Source organism: Dama dama, chromosome 3, assembly GCF_033118175.1.
Source record: "Dama dama isolate Ldn47 chromosome 3, ASM3311817v1, whole genome shotgun sequence".
Lineage (NCBI taxonomy): Eukaryota > Metazoa > Chordata > Mammalia > Artiodactyla > Cervidae > Dama > Dama dama.
The window spans coordinates 16,860,439-16,880,840 of NC_083683.1; positions in this window are offsets into that span (position 1 = coordinate 16,860,439).

Consider the following 20,402-nt stretch of genomic DNA (forward strand, 5'->3'; position numbering starts at 1 on the left):
TAGCTGAGAGAAGCCTCCTCTTCAGGTGCTTGTGGAAACTTCGTATTCCTCTTGAGTCGAAGCCAGGGACTAAGGTATCATCTCGAGTTGATTTGGGGACCACGGAGCCCTTTCGTGTTGCTCCAGTGACCTCAGGATCCCTCTAGACTTGAGACAGTGATCTTTGGTTTTCTCTGGAGTGCCATCAACGAAATCAAGGCTCCTATCACGTTTGATGTGGAACACGGAATTGCTCTGCACGCAGCACAGAGGAATCGGGCATCATCTCGCGGCGAGGGGGAAGTCTCATGGTTTTTCTCGAGTTGCGGCCGGAATCTGGGGTATATTCTCGAGTTACGATGGGGAGGGCCCTTCCAGACACGTGTTTGTTCAGCGACGTCAGGACTCCTGCCTAGGTGCGAGGGACACCTCGGGATTCTCCTCGAGTCTTGGCATGGCAATTGGGACGCGTCTCCACGTGAGGCGGGAGACCAAGTTTCCCTTTCCACTTGCCACAGGGATCCTGGGACTCCTATCCATTTTCAAGAGGAGTCAAGCATCGTCTCCTTTGGAAGCATTGATCTCTGCGAACCTCTCGAGTTTTCAAAGGATGTGAGGCCTCCGGTCGCGTTGAGGCGGAGGACTAGGTCTTTCTCTGTGGTCTCAACAGGGGATTCAGACATCCCTTCTTCTTGGGAGATGCAAGACGAGCCTGCATTCAATTCACTGCAGGGATATCCGGCCTTACTTCGAGTCAGAGCATCTGAGTGTCCATTCCACTTGAGGCCACAAACTCAGGGTCCCTCTCACATACCTGTAGCTGAGAGAAGCCTCCTCTTGACGTGCTTGTGGAAAGTTGGTATTCCTCTTGACTCGAAGCCAGGGACAAAGCTCTCATCTCGAGTTGATTTGGGGTCCACGGAGCCCTTTCGTGTTGCTCCAGTGACCTCAGAATCCCTCTAGACGTGAGACAGTGATCTTGGGTTTTCTCTGGAGTGCCATCAAGGAAATCAAGGCTACTTTCACGTTTGATGTGGAACACGGAATTGCTCTGCATGCAGTGCAGGGGAATGGGGCCTCAGCTCGCGGCGAGGGGGAGGTCTCATGATTTTTCTCGAGTTGCGGCTGGAACATGGGGTATATTCTCGAGTTACGACGGGGAGGGCCTTTCCAGACACGTGTTTGTTCAGCGACGTCAGGACTCCTGCCTAGGTGCGAGGGAAACCTCGGAATTCTCCTCGAGTCTTGGCATGGCAATTGGGACGCGTCTCCACGTGAGGTGGGAGACCCAGGGTCCCTTTCCACGTGCCACAGGGATCCTGGGACTCCTATCCATTTTCAAGAGGAGTGAGGCATCGTCTCCTTAGGAAGCATTGACCTCCGCGGACCTCTCGAGTTTTCAAAGGATGTGAGGCCTCCGGTCGCTTTGAGGCGGAGGACTAGGTCTTTCTCTGTGGTCTCCACAGGGGATTAAGACATCCCTTCATCTTGGGAGATGCAAGACAAGCCTGCATTCAATTCACTGCAGGGATATCCGGCCTTACTTCGAGTCAGAGCATCTCGGTGTCCATTCCACTTGAGGCCACAAACTCAGGGTCCCTCTAACATACCTGTAGCTGAGAGAAGCCTCCTCTTGAGGTGGTTGTGGAAAGTTGATATTCCTCTTGAGTCGAAGCCAGGGACTAAGCTCTCATCTCGAGTTGATTTGGGGTCCACGGAGCCCTTTCGTGTTGCTCCAGTGACCTCAGGATCCCTCTAGACATGAGACAGTGATCTTGGGTTTTCTCTGGAGTGCCATCAAGGAAATCAAGGCTCCTTTCACGTTTGATGTGGAACACGGAATTGCTCTGCACGCAGTGGAGGGGAATCAGGTCTCATCTCGCGGCAAGGGGGATGTCTCATGGTTTTTCTCAAGTTGCGGCCGAAACCTGGGGTATTTTCTCGAGTTACTACGGGGAGGGCGCTTCAATACACGTGTTTGTTCAGCGACGTCAGGACTCCAGCCTAGGTGTGAGGGACAACTCGGGATTCTCCTCGAGTCTTGGCATGGCAATTGGGACGCGTCTCCACGTGAGGCGGGAGACCCAGGGTCCCTTTCCACGTGCCTCAGGGATCCTGGGACTCCTATCCATTTGCAAGAGGAGTCAGGCATCGTCTCCTTTGGAAGCATTGATCTCCTCGGGCCTCTCGAGTTTTCAAAGGATGTGAGGCCTCCGGTCGCGTAGAGGCGGAGGACTAGGTCTTTCTCTGTGGTCTCCACAGGGGATTCAGACATCCCTTCGTCTTGGGAGATGCAAGACGAGGCTGCAATCAATTCACTGCAGGGATATCTGACCTTACTTCGAGTCAGAGCATATTGGTGTCCATTCCACTTGAGGCCACAAACTCAGGGTCCCTCTCACATACCTGTAGCTGAGAGAAGCCTCCTCTTGAGGTGCTTGTGGAAAGTTGGTATTTCCCTTGAGTCGAAGCCAGGGACTACGCTCTCATCTCGAGTTGATTTGGGTTCCACGGAGCCCTTTCGTGTTGCTCCAGTGACCTCAGGATCCCTCTAGACTTGAGACAGTGATCTTGGGTTTTCTCTGGAGTGCCATCAAGGAAATCAAGGCTCCTTTCAAGTTTGATGTGGTACACGGAATTGCTCTGCACGCAGTGCAGGAGAATCGGGCCTCATCTCCCGGCGAGGGGGAATTCTCATGGTTTTTCTCGAGTCGCGCCTTTAACCTGTGTTATATTCTCGAGTTATGACGGGCAGGGCCCTTCCAGACACGTGTTTGTTCAGCGACATCAGGACTCCTGCCTAGGTGCGAGGGACACCTCGGGATTCTCCTGGAGTCTTGGCATGGCAATTGGGACGCGTCTCCACGTGAGGCGGGAGACCCAGGGTCCCTTTCCACGTGCCACAGGGATCCTGGGACTCCTGTCCATTTTCAAGAGGAGTCAGGCATCGTCTCCTTTGGAAGCACTGATCTCCGCGGACCTCTCGAGTTTTCAAAGGATGTGAGGCCTCCGGTCGCATGGAGGCGGAGGACTACTTCTTTCAATGCCGTCTCCACAGGGGATTCAGACATCCCTTCGTCTTGGGAGATGCAAAACGAGGCTGCAATCAATTCACTGCAGGGATATCCGGCCTTACTTCGAGTCAGAGCATCTCGGTGTCCATTCCACTTGAGGCCACAAACTCACGGTCCCTCTCACATTCCTGTAGCTGAGAGAAGCCTCCTCTTGAGTTGCTTGAGGAAAGTTGGTATTCCTCTTGAGTCGAAGCCAGGGACTAAGCTCTCATCTCGAGTTGACTTGGGGTCAACGGTGCCCTTTCGAGTTGCTCCAGTGACCTCAGGATCCCTCTAGACTGGAAACAGTGATCTTGGGTTTTCTCTGGAGTGCCATCAAGGAAATCAAGGCTCCTTTCACGTTTGATGTGGAACACGGAATTGCTCTGCACGCAGTGCAGGGGAATCGGGCCTCATCTCGCGGCGAGGGGGAAGTCTCATGGTTTTTCTCGAGTTGCGGCCAGAACCTGGGGTATATTCTCGAGTTAGGATGGGGAGGGCCCTTCCAGACACTTGTTTGTTCAGCGACGTCAGGACTCCTGCCTAGGTGCGAGGGACACCTCGGGATTCTCCTCGAGCCTTGGCATGGCAATTGGGACGCGTCTCCACGTGAGGCGGGAGACCCAGGGTCCCTTTCCACGTGCCACGGGGATCCTGGGACTCCTATCAATTTTCTAGGGGAGTCAGGCATCGTCTCCTTTGGAAGCATTGATCTCCGCGGACCTCTCGAATTTTCAAAGGATGTGAGGCCTCCGGTCGCGTTGAGGCGGAGGACTAGGTCTTTCTCTGTGGTCTCCACAGGGGATTCAGACATCCCTTCGTCTTGGGAGATGCAAGACGATCCTGCACTCAATTCACTGCAGGGATATCCGGCCTTACTTCGAGTCAGAGCATCTTGTTGTCCATTCCACTTGAGGCCACAAACTCAGGGTCCCTCTCACATACCTGTTGCTGAGAGAAGCCTCCTCTTGAGGTGCTTGTGGAAAGTTGGTATTCCTCTTGAGTCGAAGCCAGGGACTAAGCTCACTTCTCGAGTTGATTTGGGGTCCTCGGAGCCTTTTCTTTTTGCTCCAGTGACCTCAGGATCCCTCTAGACTTGAGACAGTGATCTTTGCTTTTCTCTGGAGTGCCATCAACGAAATCAAGGCTCCTATCACGTTTGATGTGGAACACGGAATTGCTCTGCACGCAGCACAGAGGAATCGGGCATCATCTCGCGGCGAGGCGGAAGTCTCATGGTTTTTCTCGAGTTGCAGCCGGAATCTGGGGTATATTCTCGAGTTACGACGGGGAGGGCCCTTCCAGACACGTGTTTGTTCAGCGACGTCAGGACTCCTGCCTAGGTGCGAGGGACACCTCGGGATTCTCCTCGAGTCTTGGCATGGCAATTGGGACGCGTCTCCACGTGAGGCGGGAGACCAAGTTTCCCTTTCCACGTGCCACAGGGATCCTGGGACTCCTATCCATTTTCAAGAGGAGTCAGGCATCGTCTCCTTTGGAAGCATTGATCTCCGCGGACCTCTCGAGTTTTCAAAGGATGTGAGGCCTCCGGTCGCGTTGAGGCGGAGGACTAGGTCTTTCTCTGTGGTCTCCACTGGGGATTCAGACATCCCTTCGTCTTGGAAGATGCAAGACGAGCCTGCATTCAATTCACTGCAAAGATATCCCTGCTTATTTCGAGTCAGAGCATCTCGGTGTCCATTCCACTTGAGGCCACAAACTCAGGGTCCCTCTCACATACCTGTAGCTGAGAGAAGCCTCCTCTTCAGGTGCTTGTGGAAACTTCGTATTCCTCTTGAGTCGAAGCCAGGGACTAAGGTATCATCTCGAGTTGATTTGGGGACCACGGAGCCCTTTCGTGTTGCTCCAGTGACCTCAGGATCCCTCTAGACTTGAGACAGTGATCTTTGGTTTTCTCTGGAGTGCCATCAACGAAATCAAGGCTCCTATCACGTTTGATGTGGAACACGGAATTGCTCTGCACGCAGCACAGAGGAATCGGGCATCATCTCGCGGCGAGGGGGAAGTCTCATGGTTTTTCTCGAGTTGCGGCCGGAATCTGGGGTATATTCTCGAGTTACGATGGGGAGGGCCCTTCCAGACACGTGTTTGTTCAGCGACGTCAGGACTCCTGCCTAGGTGCGAGGGACACCTCGGGATTCTCCTCGAGTCTTGGCATGGCAATTGGGACGCGTCTCCACGTGAGGCGGGAGACCAAGTTTCCCTTTCCACTTGCCACAGGGATCCTGGGACTCCTATCCATTTTCAAGAGGAGTCAGGCATCGTCTCCTTTGGAAGCATTGATCTCTGCGAACCTCTCGAGTTTTCAAAGGATGTGAGGCCTCCGGTCGCGTTGAGGCGGAGGACTAGGTCTTTCTCTGTGGTCTCAACAGGGGATTCAGACATCCCTTCTTCTTGGGAGATGCAAGACGAGCCTGCATTCAATTCACTGCAGGGATATCCGGCCTTACTTCGAGTCAGAGCATCTGAGTGTCCATTCCACTTGAGGCCACAAACTCAGGGTCCCTCTCACATACCTGTAGCTGAGAGAAGCCTCCTCTTGAGGTGCTTGTGGAAAGTTGGTATTCCTCTTGACTCGAAGCCAGGGACAAAGCTCTCATCTCGAGTTGATTTGGGGTCCACGGAGCCCTTTCGTGTTGCTCCAGTGACCTCAGAATCCCTCTAGACGTGAGACAGTGATCTTGGGTTTTCTCTGGAGTGCCATCAAGGAAATCAAGGCTACTTTCACGTTTGATGTGGAACACGGAATTGCTCTGCATGCAGTGCAGGGGAATGGGGCCTCAGCTCGCGGCGAGGGGGAGGTCTCATGATTTTTCTCGAGTTGCGGCTGGAACATGGGGTATATTCTCGAGTTACGACGGGGAGGGCCTTTCCAGACACGTGTTTGTTCAGCGACGTCAGGACTCCTGCCTAGGTGCGAGGGAAACCTCGGAATTCTCCTCGAGTCTTGGCATGGCAATTGGGACGCGTCTCCACGTGAGGTGGGAGACCCAGGGTCCCTTTCCACGTGCCACAGGGATCCTGGGACTCCTATCCATTTTCAAGAGGAGTGAGGCATCGTCTCCTTAGGAAGCATTGACCTCCGCGGACCTCTCGAGTTTTCAAAGGATGTGAGGCCTCCGGTCGCTTTGAGGCGGAGGACTAGGTCTTTCTCTGTGGTCTCCACAGGGGATTAAGACATCCCTTCATCTTGGGAGATGCAAGACAAGCCTGCATTCAATTCACTGCAGGGATATCCGGCCTTACTTCGAGTCAGAGCATCTCGGTGTCCATTCCACTTGAGGCCACAAACTCAGGGTCCCTCTAACATACCTGTAGCTGAGAGAAGCCTCCTCTTGAGGTGGTTGTGGAAAGTTGATATTCCTCTTGAGTCGAAGCCAGGGACTAAGCTCTCATCTCGAGTTGATTTGGGGTCCACGGAGCCCTTTCGTGTTGCTCCAGTGACCTCAGGATCCCTCTAGACATGAGACAGTGATCTTGGGTTTTCTCTGGAGTGCCATCAAGGAAATCAAGGCTCCTTTCACGTTTGATGTGGAACACGGAATTGCTCTGCACGCAGTGGAGGGGAATCAGGTCTCATCTCGCGGCAAGGGGGATGTCTCATGGTTTTTCTCAAGTTGCGGCCGAAACCTGGGGTATTTTCTCGAGTTACTACGGGGAGGGCGCTTCAATACACGTGTTTGTTCAGCGACGTCAGGACTCCAGCCTAGGTGTGAGGGACAACTCGGGATTCTCCTCGAGTCTTGGCATGGCAATTGGGACGCGTCTCCACGTGAGGCGGGAGACCCAGGGTCCCTTTCCACGTGCCTCAGGGATCCTGGGACTCCTATCCATTTGCAAGAGGAGTCAGGCATCGTCTCCTTTGGAAGCATTGATCTCCTCGGGCCTCTCGAGTTTTCAAAGGATGTGAGGCCTCCGGTCGCGTAGAGGCGGAGGACTAGGTCTTTCTCTGTGGTCTCCACAGGGGATTCAGACATCCCTTCGTCTTGGGAGATGCAAGACGAGGCTGCAATCAATTCACTGCAGGGATATCTGACCTTACTTCGAGTCAGAGCATATTGGTGTCCATTCCACTTGAGGCCACAAACTCAGGGTCCCTCTCACATACCTGTAGCTGAGAGAAGCCTCCTCTTGAGGTGCTTGTGGAAAGTTGGTATTTCCCTTGAGTCGAAGCCAGGGACTACGCTCTCATCTCGAGTTGATTTGGGTTCCACGGAGCCCTTTCGTGTTGCTCCAGTGACCTCAGGATCCCTCTAGACTTGAGACAGTGATCTTGGGTTTTCTCTGGAGTGCCATCAAGGAAATCAAGGCTCCTTTCAAGTTTGATGTGGTACACGGAATTGCTCTGCACGCAGTGCAGGGGAATCGGGCCTCATCTCCCGGCGAGGGGGAATTCTCATGGTTTTTCTCGAGTCGCGCCTTTAACCTGTGTTATATTCTCGAGTTATGACGGGCAGGGCCCTTCCAGACACGTGTTTGTTCAGCGACATCAGGACTCCTGCCTAGGTGCGAGGGACACCTCGGGATTCTCCTGGAGTCTTGGCATGGCAATTGGGACGCGTCTCCACGTGAGGCGGGAGACCCAGGGTCCCTTTCCACGTGCCACAGGGATCCTGGGACTCCTGTCCATTTTCAAGAGGAGTCAGGCATCGTCTCCTTTGGAAGCACTGATCTCCGCGGACCTCTCGAGTTTTCAAAGGATGTGAGGCCTCCGGTCGCATGGAGGCGGAGGACTACTTCTTTCAATGCCGTCTCCACAGGGGATTCAGACATCCCTTCGTCTTGGGAGATGCAAAACGAGGCTGCAATCAATTCACTGCAGGGATATCCGGCCTTACTTCGAGTCAGAGCATCCCGGTGTCCATTCCACTTGAGGCCACAAACTCACGGTCCCTCTCACATTCCTGTAGCTGAGAGAAGCCTCCTCTTGAGTTGGTTGAGGAAAGTTGGTATTCCTCTTGAGTCGAAGCCAGGGACTAAGCTCTCATCTCGAGTTGACTTGGGGTCAACGGTGCCCTTTCGAGTTGCTCCAGTGACCTCAGGATCCCTCTAGACTGGAAACAGTGATCTTGGGTTTTCTCTGGAGTGCCATCAAGGAAATCAAGGCTCCTTTCACGTTTGATGTGGAACACGGAATTGCTCTGCACGCAGTGCAGGGGAATCGGGCCTCATCTCGCGACGAGGGGGAAGTCTCATGGTTTTTCTCGAGTTGCGGCCAGAACCTGGGGTATATTCTCGAGTTAGGATGGGGAGGGCCCTTCCAGACACGTGTTTGTTCAGCGACGTCAGGACTCCTGCCTAGGTGCGAGGGACACCTCGGGATTCTCCTCGAGCCTTGGCATGGCAATTGGGACGCGTCTCCACGTGAGGCGGGAGACCCAGGGTCCCTTTCCACGTGCCACGGGGATCCTGGGACTCCTATCAATTTTCAAGGGGAGTCAGGCATCGTCTCCTTTGGAAGCATTGATCTCCGCGGACCTCTCGAATTTTCAAAGGATGTGAGGCCTCCGGTCGCGTTGAGGCGGAGGACTAGGTCTTTCTCTATGGTCTCCACAGGGGATTCAGACATCCCTTCGTCTTGGGAGATGCAAGACGATCCTGCACTCAATTCACTGCAGGGATATCCGGCCTTACTTCGAGTCAGAGCATCTTGGTGTCCATTCCACTTGAGGCCACAAACTCAGGGTCCCTCTCACATACCTGTTGCTGAGAGAAGCCTCCTCTTGAGGTGCTTGTGGAAAGTTGGTATTCCTCTTGAGTCGAAGCCAGGGACTAAGCTCTCTTCTCGAGTTGATTTGGGGTCCTCGGAGCCTTTTCTTTTTGCTCCAGTGACCTCAGGATCCCTCTAGACTTGAGACAGTGATCTTTGCTTTTCTCTGGAGTGCCATCAACGAAATCAAGGCTCCTATCACGTTTGATGTGGAACACGGAATTGCTCTGCACGCAGCACAGAGGAATCGGGCATCATCTCGCGGCGAGGCGGAAGTCTCATGGTTTTTCTCGAGTTGCAGCCGGAACCTGGGGTATATTCTCGAGTTACGACGGGGAGGGCCCTTCCAGACACGTGTTTGTTCAGCGACGTCAGGACTCCTGCCTAGGTGCGAGGGACACCTCGGGATTCTCCTCGAGTCTTGGCATGGCAATTGGGACGCGTCTCCACGTGAGGCGGGAGACCAAGTTTCCCTTTCCACGTGCCACAGGGATCCTGGGACTCCTATCCATTTTCAAGAGGAGTCAGGCATCGTCTCCTTTGGAAGCATTGATCTCCGCGGACCTCTCGAGTTTTCAAAGGATGTGAGGCCTCCGGTCGCGTTGAGGCGGAGGACTAGGTCTTTCTCTGTGGTCTCCACTGGGGATTCAGACATCCCTTCGTCTTGGGAGATGCAAGACGAGCCTGCATTCAATTCACTGCAAAGATATCCCTGCTTATTTCGAGTCAGAGCATATTGGTGTCCATTCCACTTGAGGCCACAAACTCAGGGTCCCTCTCACATACCTGTAGCTGAGAGAAGCCTCCTCTTGAGGTGCTTGTGGAAAGTTGGTATTCCCCTTGAGTCGAAGCCAGGGACTACGCTCTCATCTCGAGTTGATTTGGGTTCCACGGAGCCCTTTCGTGTTGCTCCAGTGACCTCAGGATCCCTCTAGACTAGAGACAGTGATCTTGGGTTTTCTCTGGAGTGCCATCAAGAAAATCAAGGCTCCTTTCACGTTTGATGTGGAACACGGAATTGCTCTGCACGCAGCACAGAGGAATCGGGCCTCATCTCGCGGCGAGGGGGAAGTCTCATGGTTTTTCTCGATTTGCGACCGGAACCTGGGGTATATTCTCGAGTTACGACGGGGAGGGCCCTTGCAGACAAGTGTTTGTTCAGCGACGTCAGGACTCCTGCCTAGGTGCGAGGGACACCTCGAGATTCTCCTCGAATCTTGGCATGGCAATTGGGACGCGTCTCCACGTGAGGCGGGAGACCCAGGGTCCCTTTCAACGTGCCACAGGGTTCCTGGGACTCCTATCCATTTTCAAGAGGAGTCAGGCATCGTCTCCTTTGGAAGCATTGATCTCCGCGGACCTCTTGAGTTTTCAAAGGATGTGAGGCCTCCGGTTGCGATGAGGCGGAGAACTAGTTCTTTCTCTGTGGTCTCCACAGGGGATTCAGACATCCCTTCGTCTTGGGAGATGCAAGACGAGCCTGCTTTCCTTTCACTGCAGGGATATCCGGCCTTAATTCGAGTCAGAGCCTTTCGGTGTCCATTCCACTGGAGGCCACAAACTCAGGGTCCCTCTCACATACCTGTAGCTGAGAGAAGCCTCCTCTTGAGGTGCTTGTGGAAAGTTGGTATTCCTCTTGAGTCGAAGCCAGGGAAAAGCTCTCATCTCGAGTTGATTTGGGGTCCACAGAGCCCTTTCGTGTTGCTCCAGTGACCTCAGGATCCCTCTAGACTTGAGACAGTGATCTTGGGTTTTCTCTGGAGTGCCATCAAGGAAATTAAGGCTCCTTTCACGTTTGATGTGGAACACGGAATTGCTCTGCACGCAGTGCAGGGGAATCGGGCCTCATCTCGCGGCGAGGGGGAAGTCTCATGGTTTTTCTCGAGTTGCGGCCGGATCCTGGGGTATATTCTCGAGTTACGAAGGGGGGGGGGCCTTTCCAGACACGTGTTTGTTCAGCGACGTCAGGACTCCTGCCTAGGTGCGAGGGACACCTCGAGATTCTCCTCGAATCTTGGCATGGCAATTGGGACGCGTCTCCACTTGAGGCAGGAGAGCTAGGTTCCCTTTCCACGTGCCACAGGGATCCTGGGACTCCTATCCATTTTCAAGAGGAGTCAGGAATCGTCTCCTTTGGAAGCATTGATCTCCGCGGACCTCTCGAGTTTTCAAAGGATGTGAGGCCTCCGGTCGCGATGACGGAGAACTATTTCTTTCTCTGTGGTCTCCACAGGGGATTCAGACATCCCTTCGTCTTGGGAGATGCAAGACGAGCCTGCTTTCAATTCACTGCAGGGATATCCGGCCTTACTTCGAGTCAGAGCATCTCGGTGTCCATTCCACTTGAGGCCACAAACTCAGGGTCCTTCTCACATACATGTGGCTGAGAGAAGCCAACTCTTCAGGGGCTTGTGGCTAGTTGGTATTCCTCTTGAGTCGAAGCCAGGGACTAAGCTCTCATCTCGAGTTGATTTGGGGTCCACGGAGCCCTTTCATGTTGCTACAGTGACCTCAGGATCCCTCTAGACTTGAGACAGTGATCTTGGGTTTTCTCTGGAGTGCCATCAAGGAAATCAAGGCTCCTTTCACGTTTGATGTGGAACACGGAATTGCACTGCACGCAGTGCAGGGGAATCGGGCCTCATCTCGCGGCGAGGGGGAAGTCTCATGGTTTTTCTCAAGTTGCGGCCGGAACCTGGGGTATATTCTCGAGTTACGACGGGGAGGGCCCTTCCAGACACGTGTTTGTTCAGTGACGTCAGGACTCCTGCCTAGGTGCGAGTTACACCTCGGGATTCTCCTCGAGTCTTGGCATGGCAATTGGGACGCATCTCGACGTGAGGCGGGAGACCCAGGGTCCCTTTCGAGGTGCCACAGGGATCCTGGGACTCCTATCCATTTTCAAGAGGAGTCAGGCAACGTCTCTTTGGAAGCAATGATCTCCGCAGACCTCTCGAGTTTTCAAAGGATGTGAGGCCTCCGGTCGCGATGAGGCGGAGGAATAGGTCTTTCTCTGTCGTCTCCACAGGGGATTCAGACATCCCTTCGTCTTGGGAGATGCAAGACGAGCCTGCATTCAATTCACTGGAGGGATATCCGGCCTTACTTCGAGTCAGAGCATCTCGGTGTCCATTACACTTGAGGCCACAAATTCAGGGTCCCTCTCACATACCTGTAGCTGAGAGAAGCGTCCTCTTGAGGTGCTTGTGGAAAGTTGGTATTCCTCCTGAGTCGAAGCCAGGGACTAAGCTCTCATCTCGAGTTGATTTGGGGTCCACGGAGGCTTTTCGTGTTGCTCGAGTGACCTCAGGATCCCTCTAGAATTGAGACAGTGATCTTGGGTTTTCTCTGGAGTGCCATCAAGGAAATCAAGGCTCCTTTCTCGTTTGATGTGGAACACGGAATTGCTCTGCACGCAGTGCAGGGGAATCGGGCCTCATCTCGCGGCGAGGGGGAAGTCTCATGGTTTTTCTCGAGTTGCGGCCGGAACCTGGGGTATATTCTCGAGTTACGACGGGGAGGGCCCTTCCAGACACGTGTTTGTTCAGCGACGTCAGGACTCCTGCCTAGGTGCGAGGGACACCTCGGGATTCTACTCGAGTATTGGCATGGCAATTGGGACGCGTCTCCACGTGAGGCGGGAGACCCAGGGTCCCTTTCCACGTGCCACAGGGATCCTGGGACTTCTATCCATTTTCAAAAGGAGTCAGGCATCGTCTCCTTTGGAAGCATTGATCTCCGCAGACCTCTCGGGTTTTCAAAGGATGTGAGGCCTCCGGTCACGATGAGGCGGAGGACTAGGTCTTTCTCTGTGGTCTCCACAGGGGATTCAGACATCCCTTCGTCTTGGGAGATGCAAGACGAGCCTGCATTCAATTCACTGCAGGGATATCCGGCCTTACTTCGAGTCAGAACATCTTGGTTTCCATTACACTTGAGGCCACAAATTCAGGGTCCCTCTCACATACGTGTAGCTGAGAGAAGCCTCCTCTTGATTTGCTTGTGGAAAGTTGGTATTCCTCTTGAGTCGAAGCCAGGGACTAAGCTCTCATCTCGAGTTGATTTGGGGTCCACGGAACCCTTTCGTGTTGGTATAGTGACCTCAGGATCCCTCTAGACTTGAGAGAGTGATCTTGGGTTTTCTCTGGAGTGCCATCAAGGAAATCTAGGCTCCCTTCAGGCTAGATGTGGAACTCGGAATTGCTCTGCACGCAGGGCAGGGGAATCGGGCCTCATCTCGCGGCGAGGGGGAAGTCTCATATTTTTTCTCGAGTTGTGGCCGGAACCTGGGGTATATTCTCGCGTTACGACGGGGAGGGCCCTTCCAGACACTTGTTTGTTCAGCGACGTCAGGACTCCTGCCTAGGTGCGAGGGACACCTCGGGATTCTCCTCGAGTCTTGGCATGGCAATTGGGACGCGTCTCCACTTGAGGCGGGAGACCCAGGGTCCCTTTCCACGTGCCACAGGGATCCTGGGACTCCTATCCATTTGCAAGAGGAGTCAGGCATCGTCTCCTTTGGAAGCATTGATCTCCGCGGACCTCTCGAGTTTTCAAAAGATGTGAGGCCTCCGGTCGCGATGAGGCGGAGGACTAGGTCTTTCTCTGATGTCTCCACAGGGGATTCAGACATCCCTTCGTCTTGGGAGATGCAGGACGAGCCTGCATTCAATTCACTGCAGGGATATCCGGCCTTACTTCGAGTCAGAGCATCTCGGTGTCCATTCCACTTGAGGCCACAAACTCAGGGTCCCTCTCACATACCTGTTGCTGAGAGAAGCCTCCTCTTGAGTTGCTTGTGGAAAGTTGGTATTCCTCTTGAGTCGAAGCCAGGGACTAAGCTCTCATGTCGAGTTGATTTGGGTTCCACGGAGACCTTCCGTGTTGCTCCAGTGACCTCAGGATCCCTCTAGGCTTGAGACAGGGATCTTGGGTTTTCTCTGGAGTGCCATCAAGGAAATCAAGGCTCCTTTCACGTTTGATGTGGAACACGGAATTACTCTCCACGCAGTGCAGGGGAATGGGGCCTCATCTCGCGGCGAGGGACAAGTCTCATGGTTTTTCTCGATTTGCGTCCGGAACCTGGGGTATATTCTCGAGTTACGACGGAGAGGGCCCTTCCATACACGTGTTTGTTCAGCGATGACAGGACTCCTGCCTAGGTGCGAGGGACACCTCGGGAATCTCCTCGAGTCTTGGCATGGCAATTGGGATGCGTCTCCACGTGAGGCGGGAGACCCAGGGTCCCTTTCCACGTGCCACAGGGATCCTGGGACTCCTATCCATTTTCAAGAGGAGTCAGGCATCGTCTCCTTTGGAAGCATTGATCTCCGCAGAGCTCTCGAATTTTCAAAGGATGTGAGGCCTCCGGTCGCGATGAGGCGGAGAACTAGGTATTTCTCTGTGGTCTCCTCAGGGGATTCAGACATCCCTTCGTCTTGGGAGATGCAAGACGAGCCTGCATTCAATTCACTGCAGGGATATCCGGCCTTACTTCGAGTCAGAGCATCTCGGTGTCCATTCCACTTGAGGCCAGAAACACATGGTGCCTCTCACATACCTGTAGCTGAGAGAAGCCTCCTCTGGACGTGCTTGTTGAAAGTTGGTATTCCCCTTGAGTTGAAGCCAGGGACTAAGCTCTCATCTTGAGTTGATTTGGGGTCCACGGAGCCCTTTCGTGTTGCTCCATTGACCTCAGGATCCCTCTAGACTTGAGACAGTGATCTTGGGTTTTCTCTGGAGTGCCATCAAGGAAATCAAGACTCCTTTCGCGTTTGATGTGGAACACGGAATTGCTCTGCACGCAGTGCAGGGGAATCGGGCCTCATGTTGTGGCGAGGGGAAGTCTCATGGTTTTTCTCGAGATGCGGCCGGAACCTGCGGTATATTCTCGACTTACTTCGGCGAGGGCCCTTCCAGACACGTGTTTGTTCAGCGACGTCAGGACTCATGCCTAGGTGTGAGGGACACCTCGGGATTCTCCTCGAGTCTTGGCATGGCAATTGGGACGTGTCTCCAAGTGAGGCGGGAGACCCAGGGTCCCTTTCCATGTGCCACAGGGATCCTGGGACTCCTATCCATTTTCAAGAGGAGTCAGGCATCGTCTCCTTTGGAAGCATTGATCTCCGCGGAACTCTCGAGTTTTCAAAGGATGTGAGGCCTCCGGTCGCAATGAGGCGGAGGAATAGGTCTTTCTCTATCGTCTCCACAGGGGATTCAGACATCCCTTCATCTTGGGAGATGCAAGACAGCCTGCATTCAATTCACTGCAGGGATATCCGGCCTTACTTCGAGTCAGAGATTCTATGTGTCCATTCCACTTGAGGCCACAAACTCAGGGTCCCTCTCACATACCTCTGGCTGAGAGAAGCCTCCTCTTGAGGTGCTTGTGCAAAGTTGGTATTCCTCTTGAGTCGAAGCCAGGGACTAAGCTCTCATTTCGAGTTGACTTGGGGTCCACGGAGCCCTTTCGTGTTGCTCCAGTGACCTCAGGATCCCTCTAGACTTGAGACAGTGATCTTGGGTTTTCTCTGGAGTGCCTTCAAGGAAATCAAGGCTCCGTTCACATTTGATGTGGAACATGGAATTGCTCTGCACGCAGTGCACGGAATCGGGCCTCATCTCGGGGCGATGGGGAAGTCTCATGGTTTTTCTCGAGTTGCGGACGGACCCTGGTGTATATTCTCGAGTTACGACGGGGAGGGCCCTTCCAGACACGTGTTTGTTCAGCAACGTCAGGACTCCTGCCTAGGTGCGAGGGACACCTCGGGATTCTCCTCGAGTCTTGGCATGGCAATTGGGACGCGTCTCCACGTGAGGCGGGAGACCCAGGGTCCCTTTCCACGTGCCAAAGGGAACCTGGCACACCTATCCATTTTCAAGAGGAGTCAGGCATCGTCTCCTTTGGAAGCATTGATCTCCGCGGACCTCTCGAGTTTTCAAAGGATGTGAGGCCTCCGGTCGCGATGAGGCGGAGAACTAGGTCTTTCTCTGTGGTCTCCACAGGGGATTCAGACATCCCTTCGTCTTCGGAGATGCAAGACGAGCCTGCATTCAATTCACTGCAGGGATATCCGGCCTTACTTCGAGTCAGAGCATCTCGGTGTCCATTCTACTTGAGGCCACAAACTCAGGGTCCCTCTCACATACCTGTAGATGAGAGAAGCCTCCTCTTGAGGTGCTTGTGGAAAGTTGGTATTCCTCTTGAGTCGAAGCCAGGGACTATGCTCTCATGTCGAGTTGATTTGGGGTCCACGGAGCCCTTTCGTGTTACTCCAGTGACCTCAGGATCCCTCTAGACTTGAGACAGTGATCTTGGGTTTTCTCTGGAGTGCCATCAAGGAAATCAAGGCTCCTTTCACGTTTGATGTGAAACACGGAATTGCTCTGCACGCAGTGCAGGGGAATGGGGCCTCAGCTCTCGGCGAGGGACAAGTCTCATGGTTTTTCTCGAGTAACGGCCGGAACCAGGGGTATATTCTCGAGTTACGACGGGGAGGGCCCTTGCAGACACGTGTTTGTTCAGCGACGTCAGGACTCCTGCCTAGGTGCGAGGTACACCTCGGGATTCCCCTCGAGTCTTGGCATGGCAATTGGGACGCGTCTCCACGTGAGGCGGGAGACCCAGGGTCCCTTTCCACGTGCCACAGGGATCCTGGGACTCCTATCCATTTTCAAGAGGAGTCAATCATCGTCTCCTTTGGAAGCATTAATCTCCGCGGACCTCTTGAGTTTTCAAAGGATGTGAGGCCTCCGGTCGCAATGAGGCGGAGAACTCGGTCTCTCTCTGTGGTTTCCACAGGGGATTCAGACAACCCTTCGTCTTGGGAGATTCAAGACGAGCCTGCATTCAATTCACTGCAGGGATATCTGGCCTTACTTCGAGTCAGAGCATCTCGGTGTCCATTCCACTTGAGGCCACAAACTCAGGGTTCCTCTCACATACCTGTAGCTGAGAGAAGCCTCCTCTTGAGGTGCTTGTGGAAAGTTGGTATTCCTCTTGAGTCGAAGCCAAGGACTAAGCTCTCATCTCGAGTTGATTTGGGGTCCACGGAGCCCTTTCCTTTCGGTCCAGTGACCTCAGGATCCCTCTAGACTTGAGACAGTGATCTTGGGTGTTCTCTGGAGTGCCATCAAGGAAATCAAGGCTCCTTTCACGTTTGATGTGGAACACGGAATTGCTCTGCACGCAGTGCAGGGGAATCGGGCCTCAACTCGCGGCGAGGGGGAAGTCTCATATTTTTTCTCGAGTTGCGGCCCGAACCTGGGGTATATTCTCGAGTTACGACGGGGAGGGCCCTTCCAGACACGTGTTTATTCAGCGACGTCAGGACGCCTGCCTAGGTGCGAGGGACACCACAGGATTGTCCTCGAGTCTTGGCATGGCAATTTGGACGCGTCTCCACGTGAGGCGGGAGACCCAGGGTCCCTTTACACGTGCCACAGGGATCCTGGGACTCCTATCCATTTTCAAGAGGAGTCAGGCATCGTCTCCATTGGAAGTATTGATCTCCGCGGACCTCTCCAGTTTCAAAGGATGTGAGGCCTCCGGTCTCGATGAGGCGGAGAACGAGGTCTTTCTCTGTGGTCTCCACAGGGGATTCAGACAACCCTTCGTCTTGGGAGATGCAAGACGAGCCTGCATTCAATTCACTGCAGGGATATCCGGCCTTACTTCGAGTCAGAGCATCTCGGTGTCCATTCCACTTGAGGCCACAAACTCAGGGTCCCTCTCACATACCTGTAGCTGAGAGAAGCCTCCTCTTGAGGTGCTTGTGGAAAGTTGGTATTGCTCTTGAGTCGAAGCCAGGGACTAAGCTCTCATCTCGAGTTGATTTGGGGTCCACGGAGCCCTTTCGTGTTGCTCCAGTGACCTCAGGATCCCTCTAGACTTGAGACAGTGAACTTGGGTTTTCTCTGGAGTGCCATCAAGGAAATCAAGGCTCCTTTCACGTTTGATGTGGAAAACGGAATTGCTCTGCACGCAGTGCAGGGGAATCGGGCCTCATCTCGCGGCGAGGGGGAAGTCTCATGGTTTTTCTCGAGTTGCGGCCGGAACCTGGGGTATATTCTCGAGTTTCGACGGGGAGGGCCCTTCCAGACACGTGTTTGTTCAGCGACGTCAGGACTCCTGTTTAGGTGCGAGGGACACCTCGGGATTCTCCACGAGTCTTGGCATGGCAATTGGGACGCGTCTCCACGTGAGGCGGGAGACCCAGTGTCCCTTTCCACGTGCCACAGGGATCCTGGGACTCCTATCCATTTGCAAGAGGAGTCAGGCATCGTCTACTTTGGAAGCTTTGATCTCCGCGGACCTCTCGAGTTTTCAATGGATGTGAGGCCTCCGGTCGCGATGAGGCGGAGAACTAGGTCTTTCTCTGTGGTCTCCACCGGTGATTGAGACATCCCTTCGTCTTGGGAGATGCAAGACGAGCCTGCATTCAATTCACTGCAGGGATATCTGGCCTTACTTCAAGTCAGAGCATCTCGGTGTCCATTCCACTTGAGCCCACAAACCCATGGTCCCTCTCACATACCTGTAGCTGAGAGAAGCCTCCACTTAAGGTGCTTGTGGAAAGTTGGTATTCCTCTTGAGTCGAAGCCAGGGACTAAGCTCTCATCTCGAGTCGATTTGGGGTCCACGGAGCCCTTTCGTGTTGCTCCAGTGACCTCAGGATCCCTCTAGACTTGAGACAGTGATCTTGGGTTTTCTCTGGAGTGCCATCAAGGAAATCAAGGCTCCTTTCACGTTTGATGTGGAACACGGAATTGCTCTGCACGCAGTGCAGGGGAATCGGGCCTCATCTCGCAGTGAGAGGAAGTCTCATGGTTTTTCTCAAGTTGCGGCCGGAACCTGGGGAATATTCTCGAGTTACGACGGGGAGGGCCCTTCCAGACACGTGTTTGTTCAGCGACGTCAGGACTCCTGCCTAGGTGCGAGGGACACCTCGGGATTCTCCTCGAGTCTTGGCATGGCAATTGGGACGCGTCTCCACGTGAGGCGGGGGAACTTGTGTCCCTTTCCACGTGCCACAGGGATCCTGGGACTCCTATCCATTTTCAAGAGGAGTCAGGCATCGTCTCCTTTGGAAGCATTGATCTCAGCAAACCTTTCGAGTTTTCAAAGGATGTGAGGCCTCTGGTCGCGATGAGGCGGTCGACTAGGTCTTTCTCTGTGGTCTCCACAGGGGATTCAGACATCCCTTCGTCTTGGGAGATGCAAGACGAGCCTGCATTCAATTCACTGCAGGGATATCCGGCCTTACTTCGAGTCAGAGCATCTTGGTGTCCATTCCACTTGATGCCACAACCTCAGGGTCTCTCTCACATACCTGTAGCTGAGAGAAGCCTCCTCTTGAGGTGCTTGTGGAAAGTTGGTGTTCCTCTTGAGTCGAAGCCAAGGACTAAGCTCTCATCTCGAGTTGACTTGGGGTCCACGGAGCCCTTTCGTGTTGCTCCAGTGACCTCAGGATCCCTCTAGACTTGAGACAGTGATGTTGGGTTTTCCCTGGAGTGCCATCAAGGAAATCAAGGCTCCTTTCACGTTTGATGTGGAACACGGAATTGCTCTGCACGCAGTTCAGGGGAATCGGGCCTCATCTCGCGGCGAGGGGGAAGTCCCATGGTTTTTCTCGAGTTGCGGCCAGAACATGGGATATATTCTCGACTTACCACGGGGAGGGCCCTTCCAGACACGTGTTTGTTCAGCGACGTCAGGACTCCTGCCTAGGTGAGAGGGACACCTCGGGATTCTCCTCGAGTCTTGGCATGGCATTTGGGACGCGTCTCCACGTGAGGCGGGAGTCCCAGGGTCCCTTTCCACGTCCCACAGGGATCCAAGGACTCCTATCCATTTTCAAGAGGAGTCAGGCATTGTCTCCTTTGGAAGCATTGATCTCCGCAGACCTCTCGAGTTTTCAAAGGATGTGAGGCCTCCGGTCGCGTTGAGGCGGAGGACTAGGTCTTTCTCTGTGGTCTCCACAGGGGATTCAGACATCCCTTCGTCTTGGGAGATGCAAGACGAGCCTGCATTCAATTCACTGCAGGGATATCCGGCCTTACTTCTAGTCAGAGCATGTCGGTGTCCATTCCACTTGAGGCCACAAACTCAGGGTCCCTGTCACATACCTGTAGCTGAGAGAAGCCTCCTCTTGAGGTGCTTGTGGAAAGTTGGTGTTCCTCTTGAGTCGAAGCCAAGGACTAAGCTCTCATCTCGAGTTGACTTGGGGTCCACGGAGCCCTTTCGGGTTGCTTCAGTGACCTCAGGATCCCTCTAGACTTGAGACAGTGATCTTGGGTTTTCCCTGGAGTGCCATCAAGGAAATCAAGGCTCCTTTCACGTTTGATGTGGAACACGGAATTGCTCTGCACGCAGTGCAGGGGAATCGGGCCTCATCTCGCGGCGAGGGGGAAGTCTCATGGTTTTTCTCGAGTTGCGGCCGGAACCTGTGGTATATTCTCGAGTTACGACGGGGAGGGCCCTTCCAGAGACGTGTTTGTTCAGCGACGTTAGGACTCCTGCCTAGGTGCGAGGGACACCTCGGGATTCTCCTCGAGTCTTGACATGGCAATTGGGCCGCGTCTCCACGTGAGGCGGGAGACCCAGGGTCCCTTATAACGTGCCACAGGGATCCTGGGAC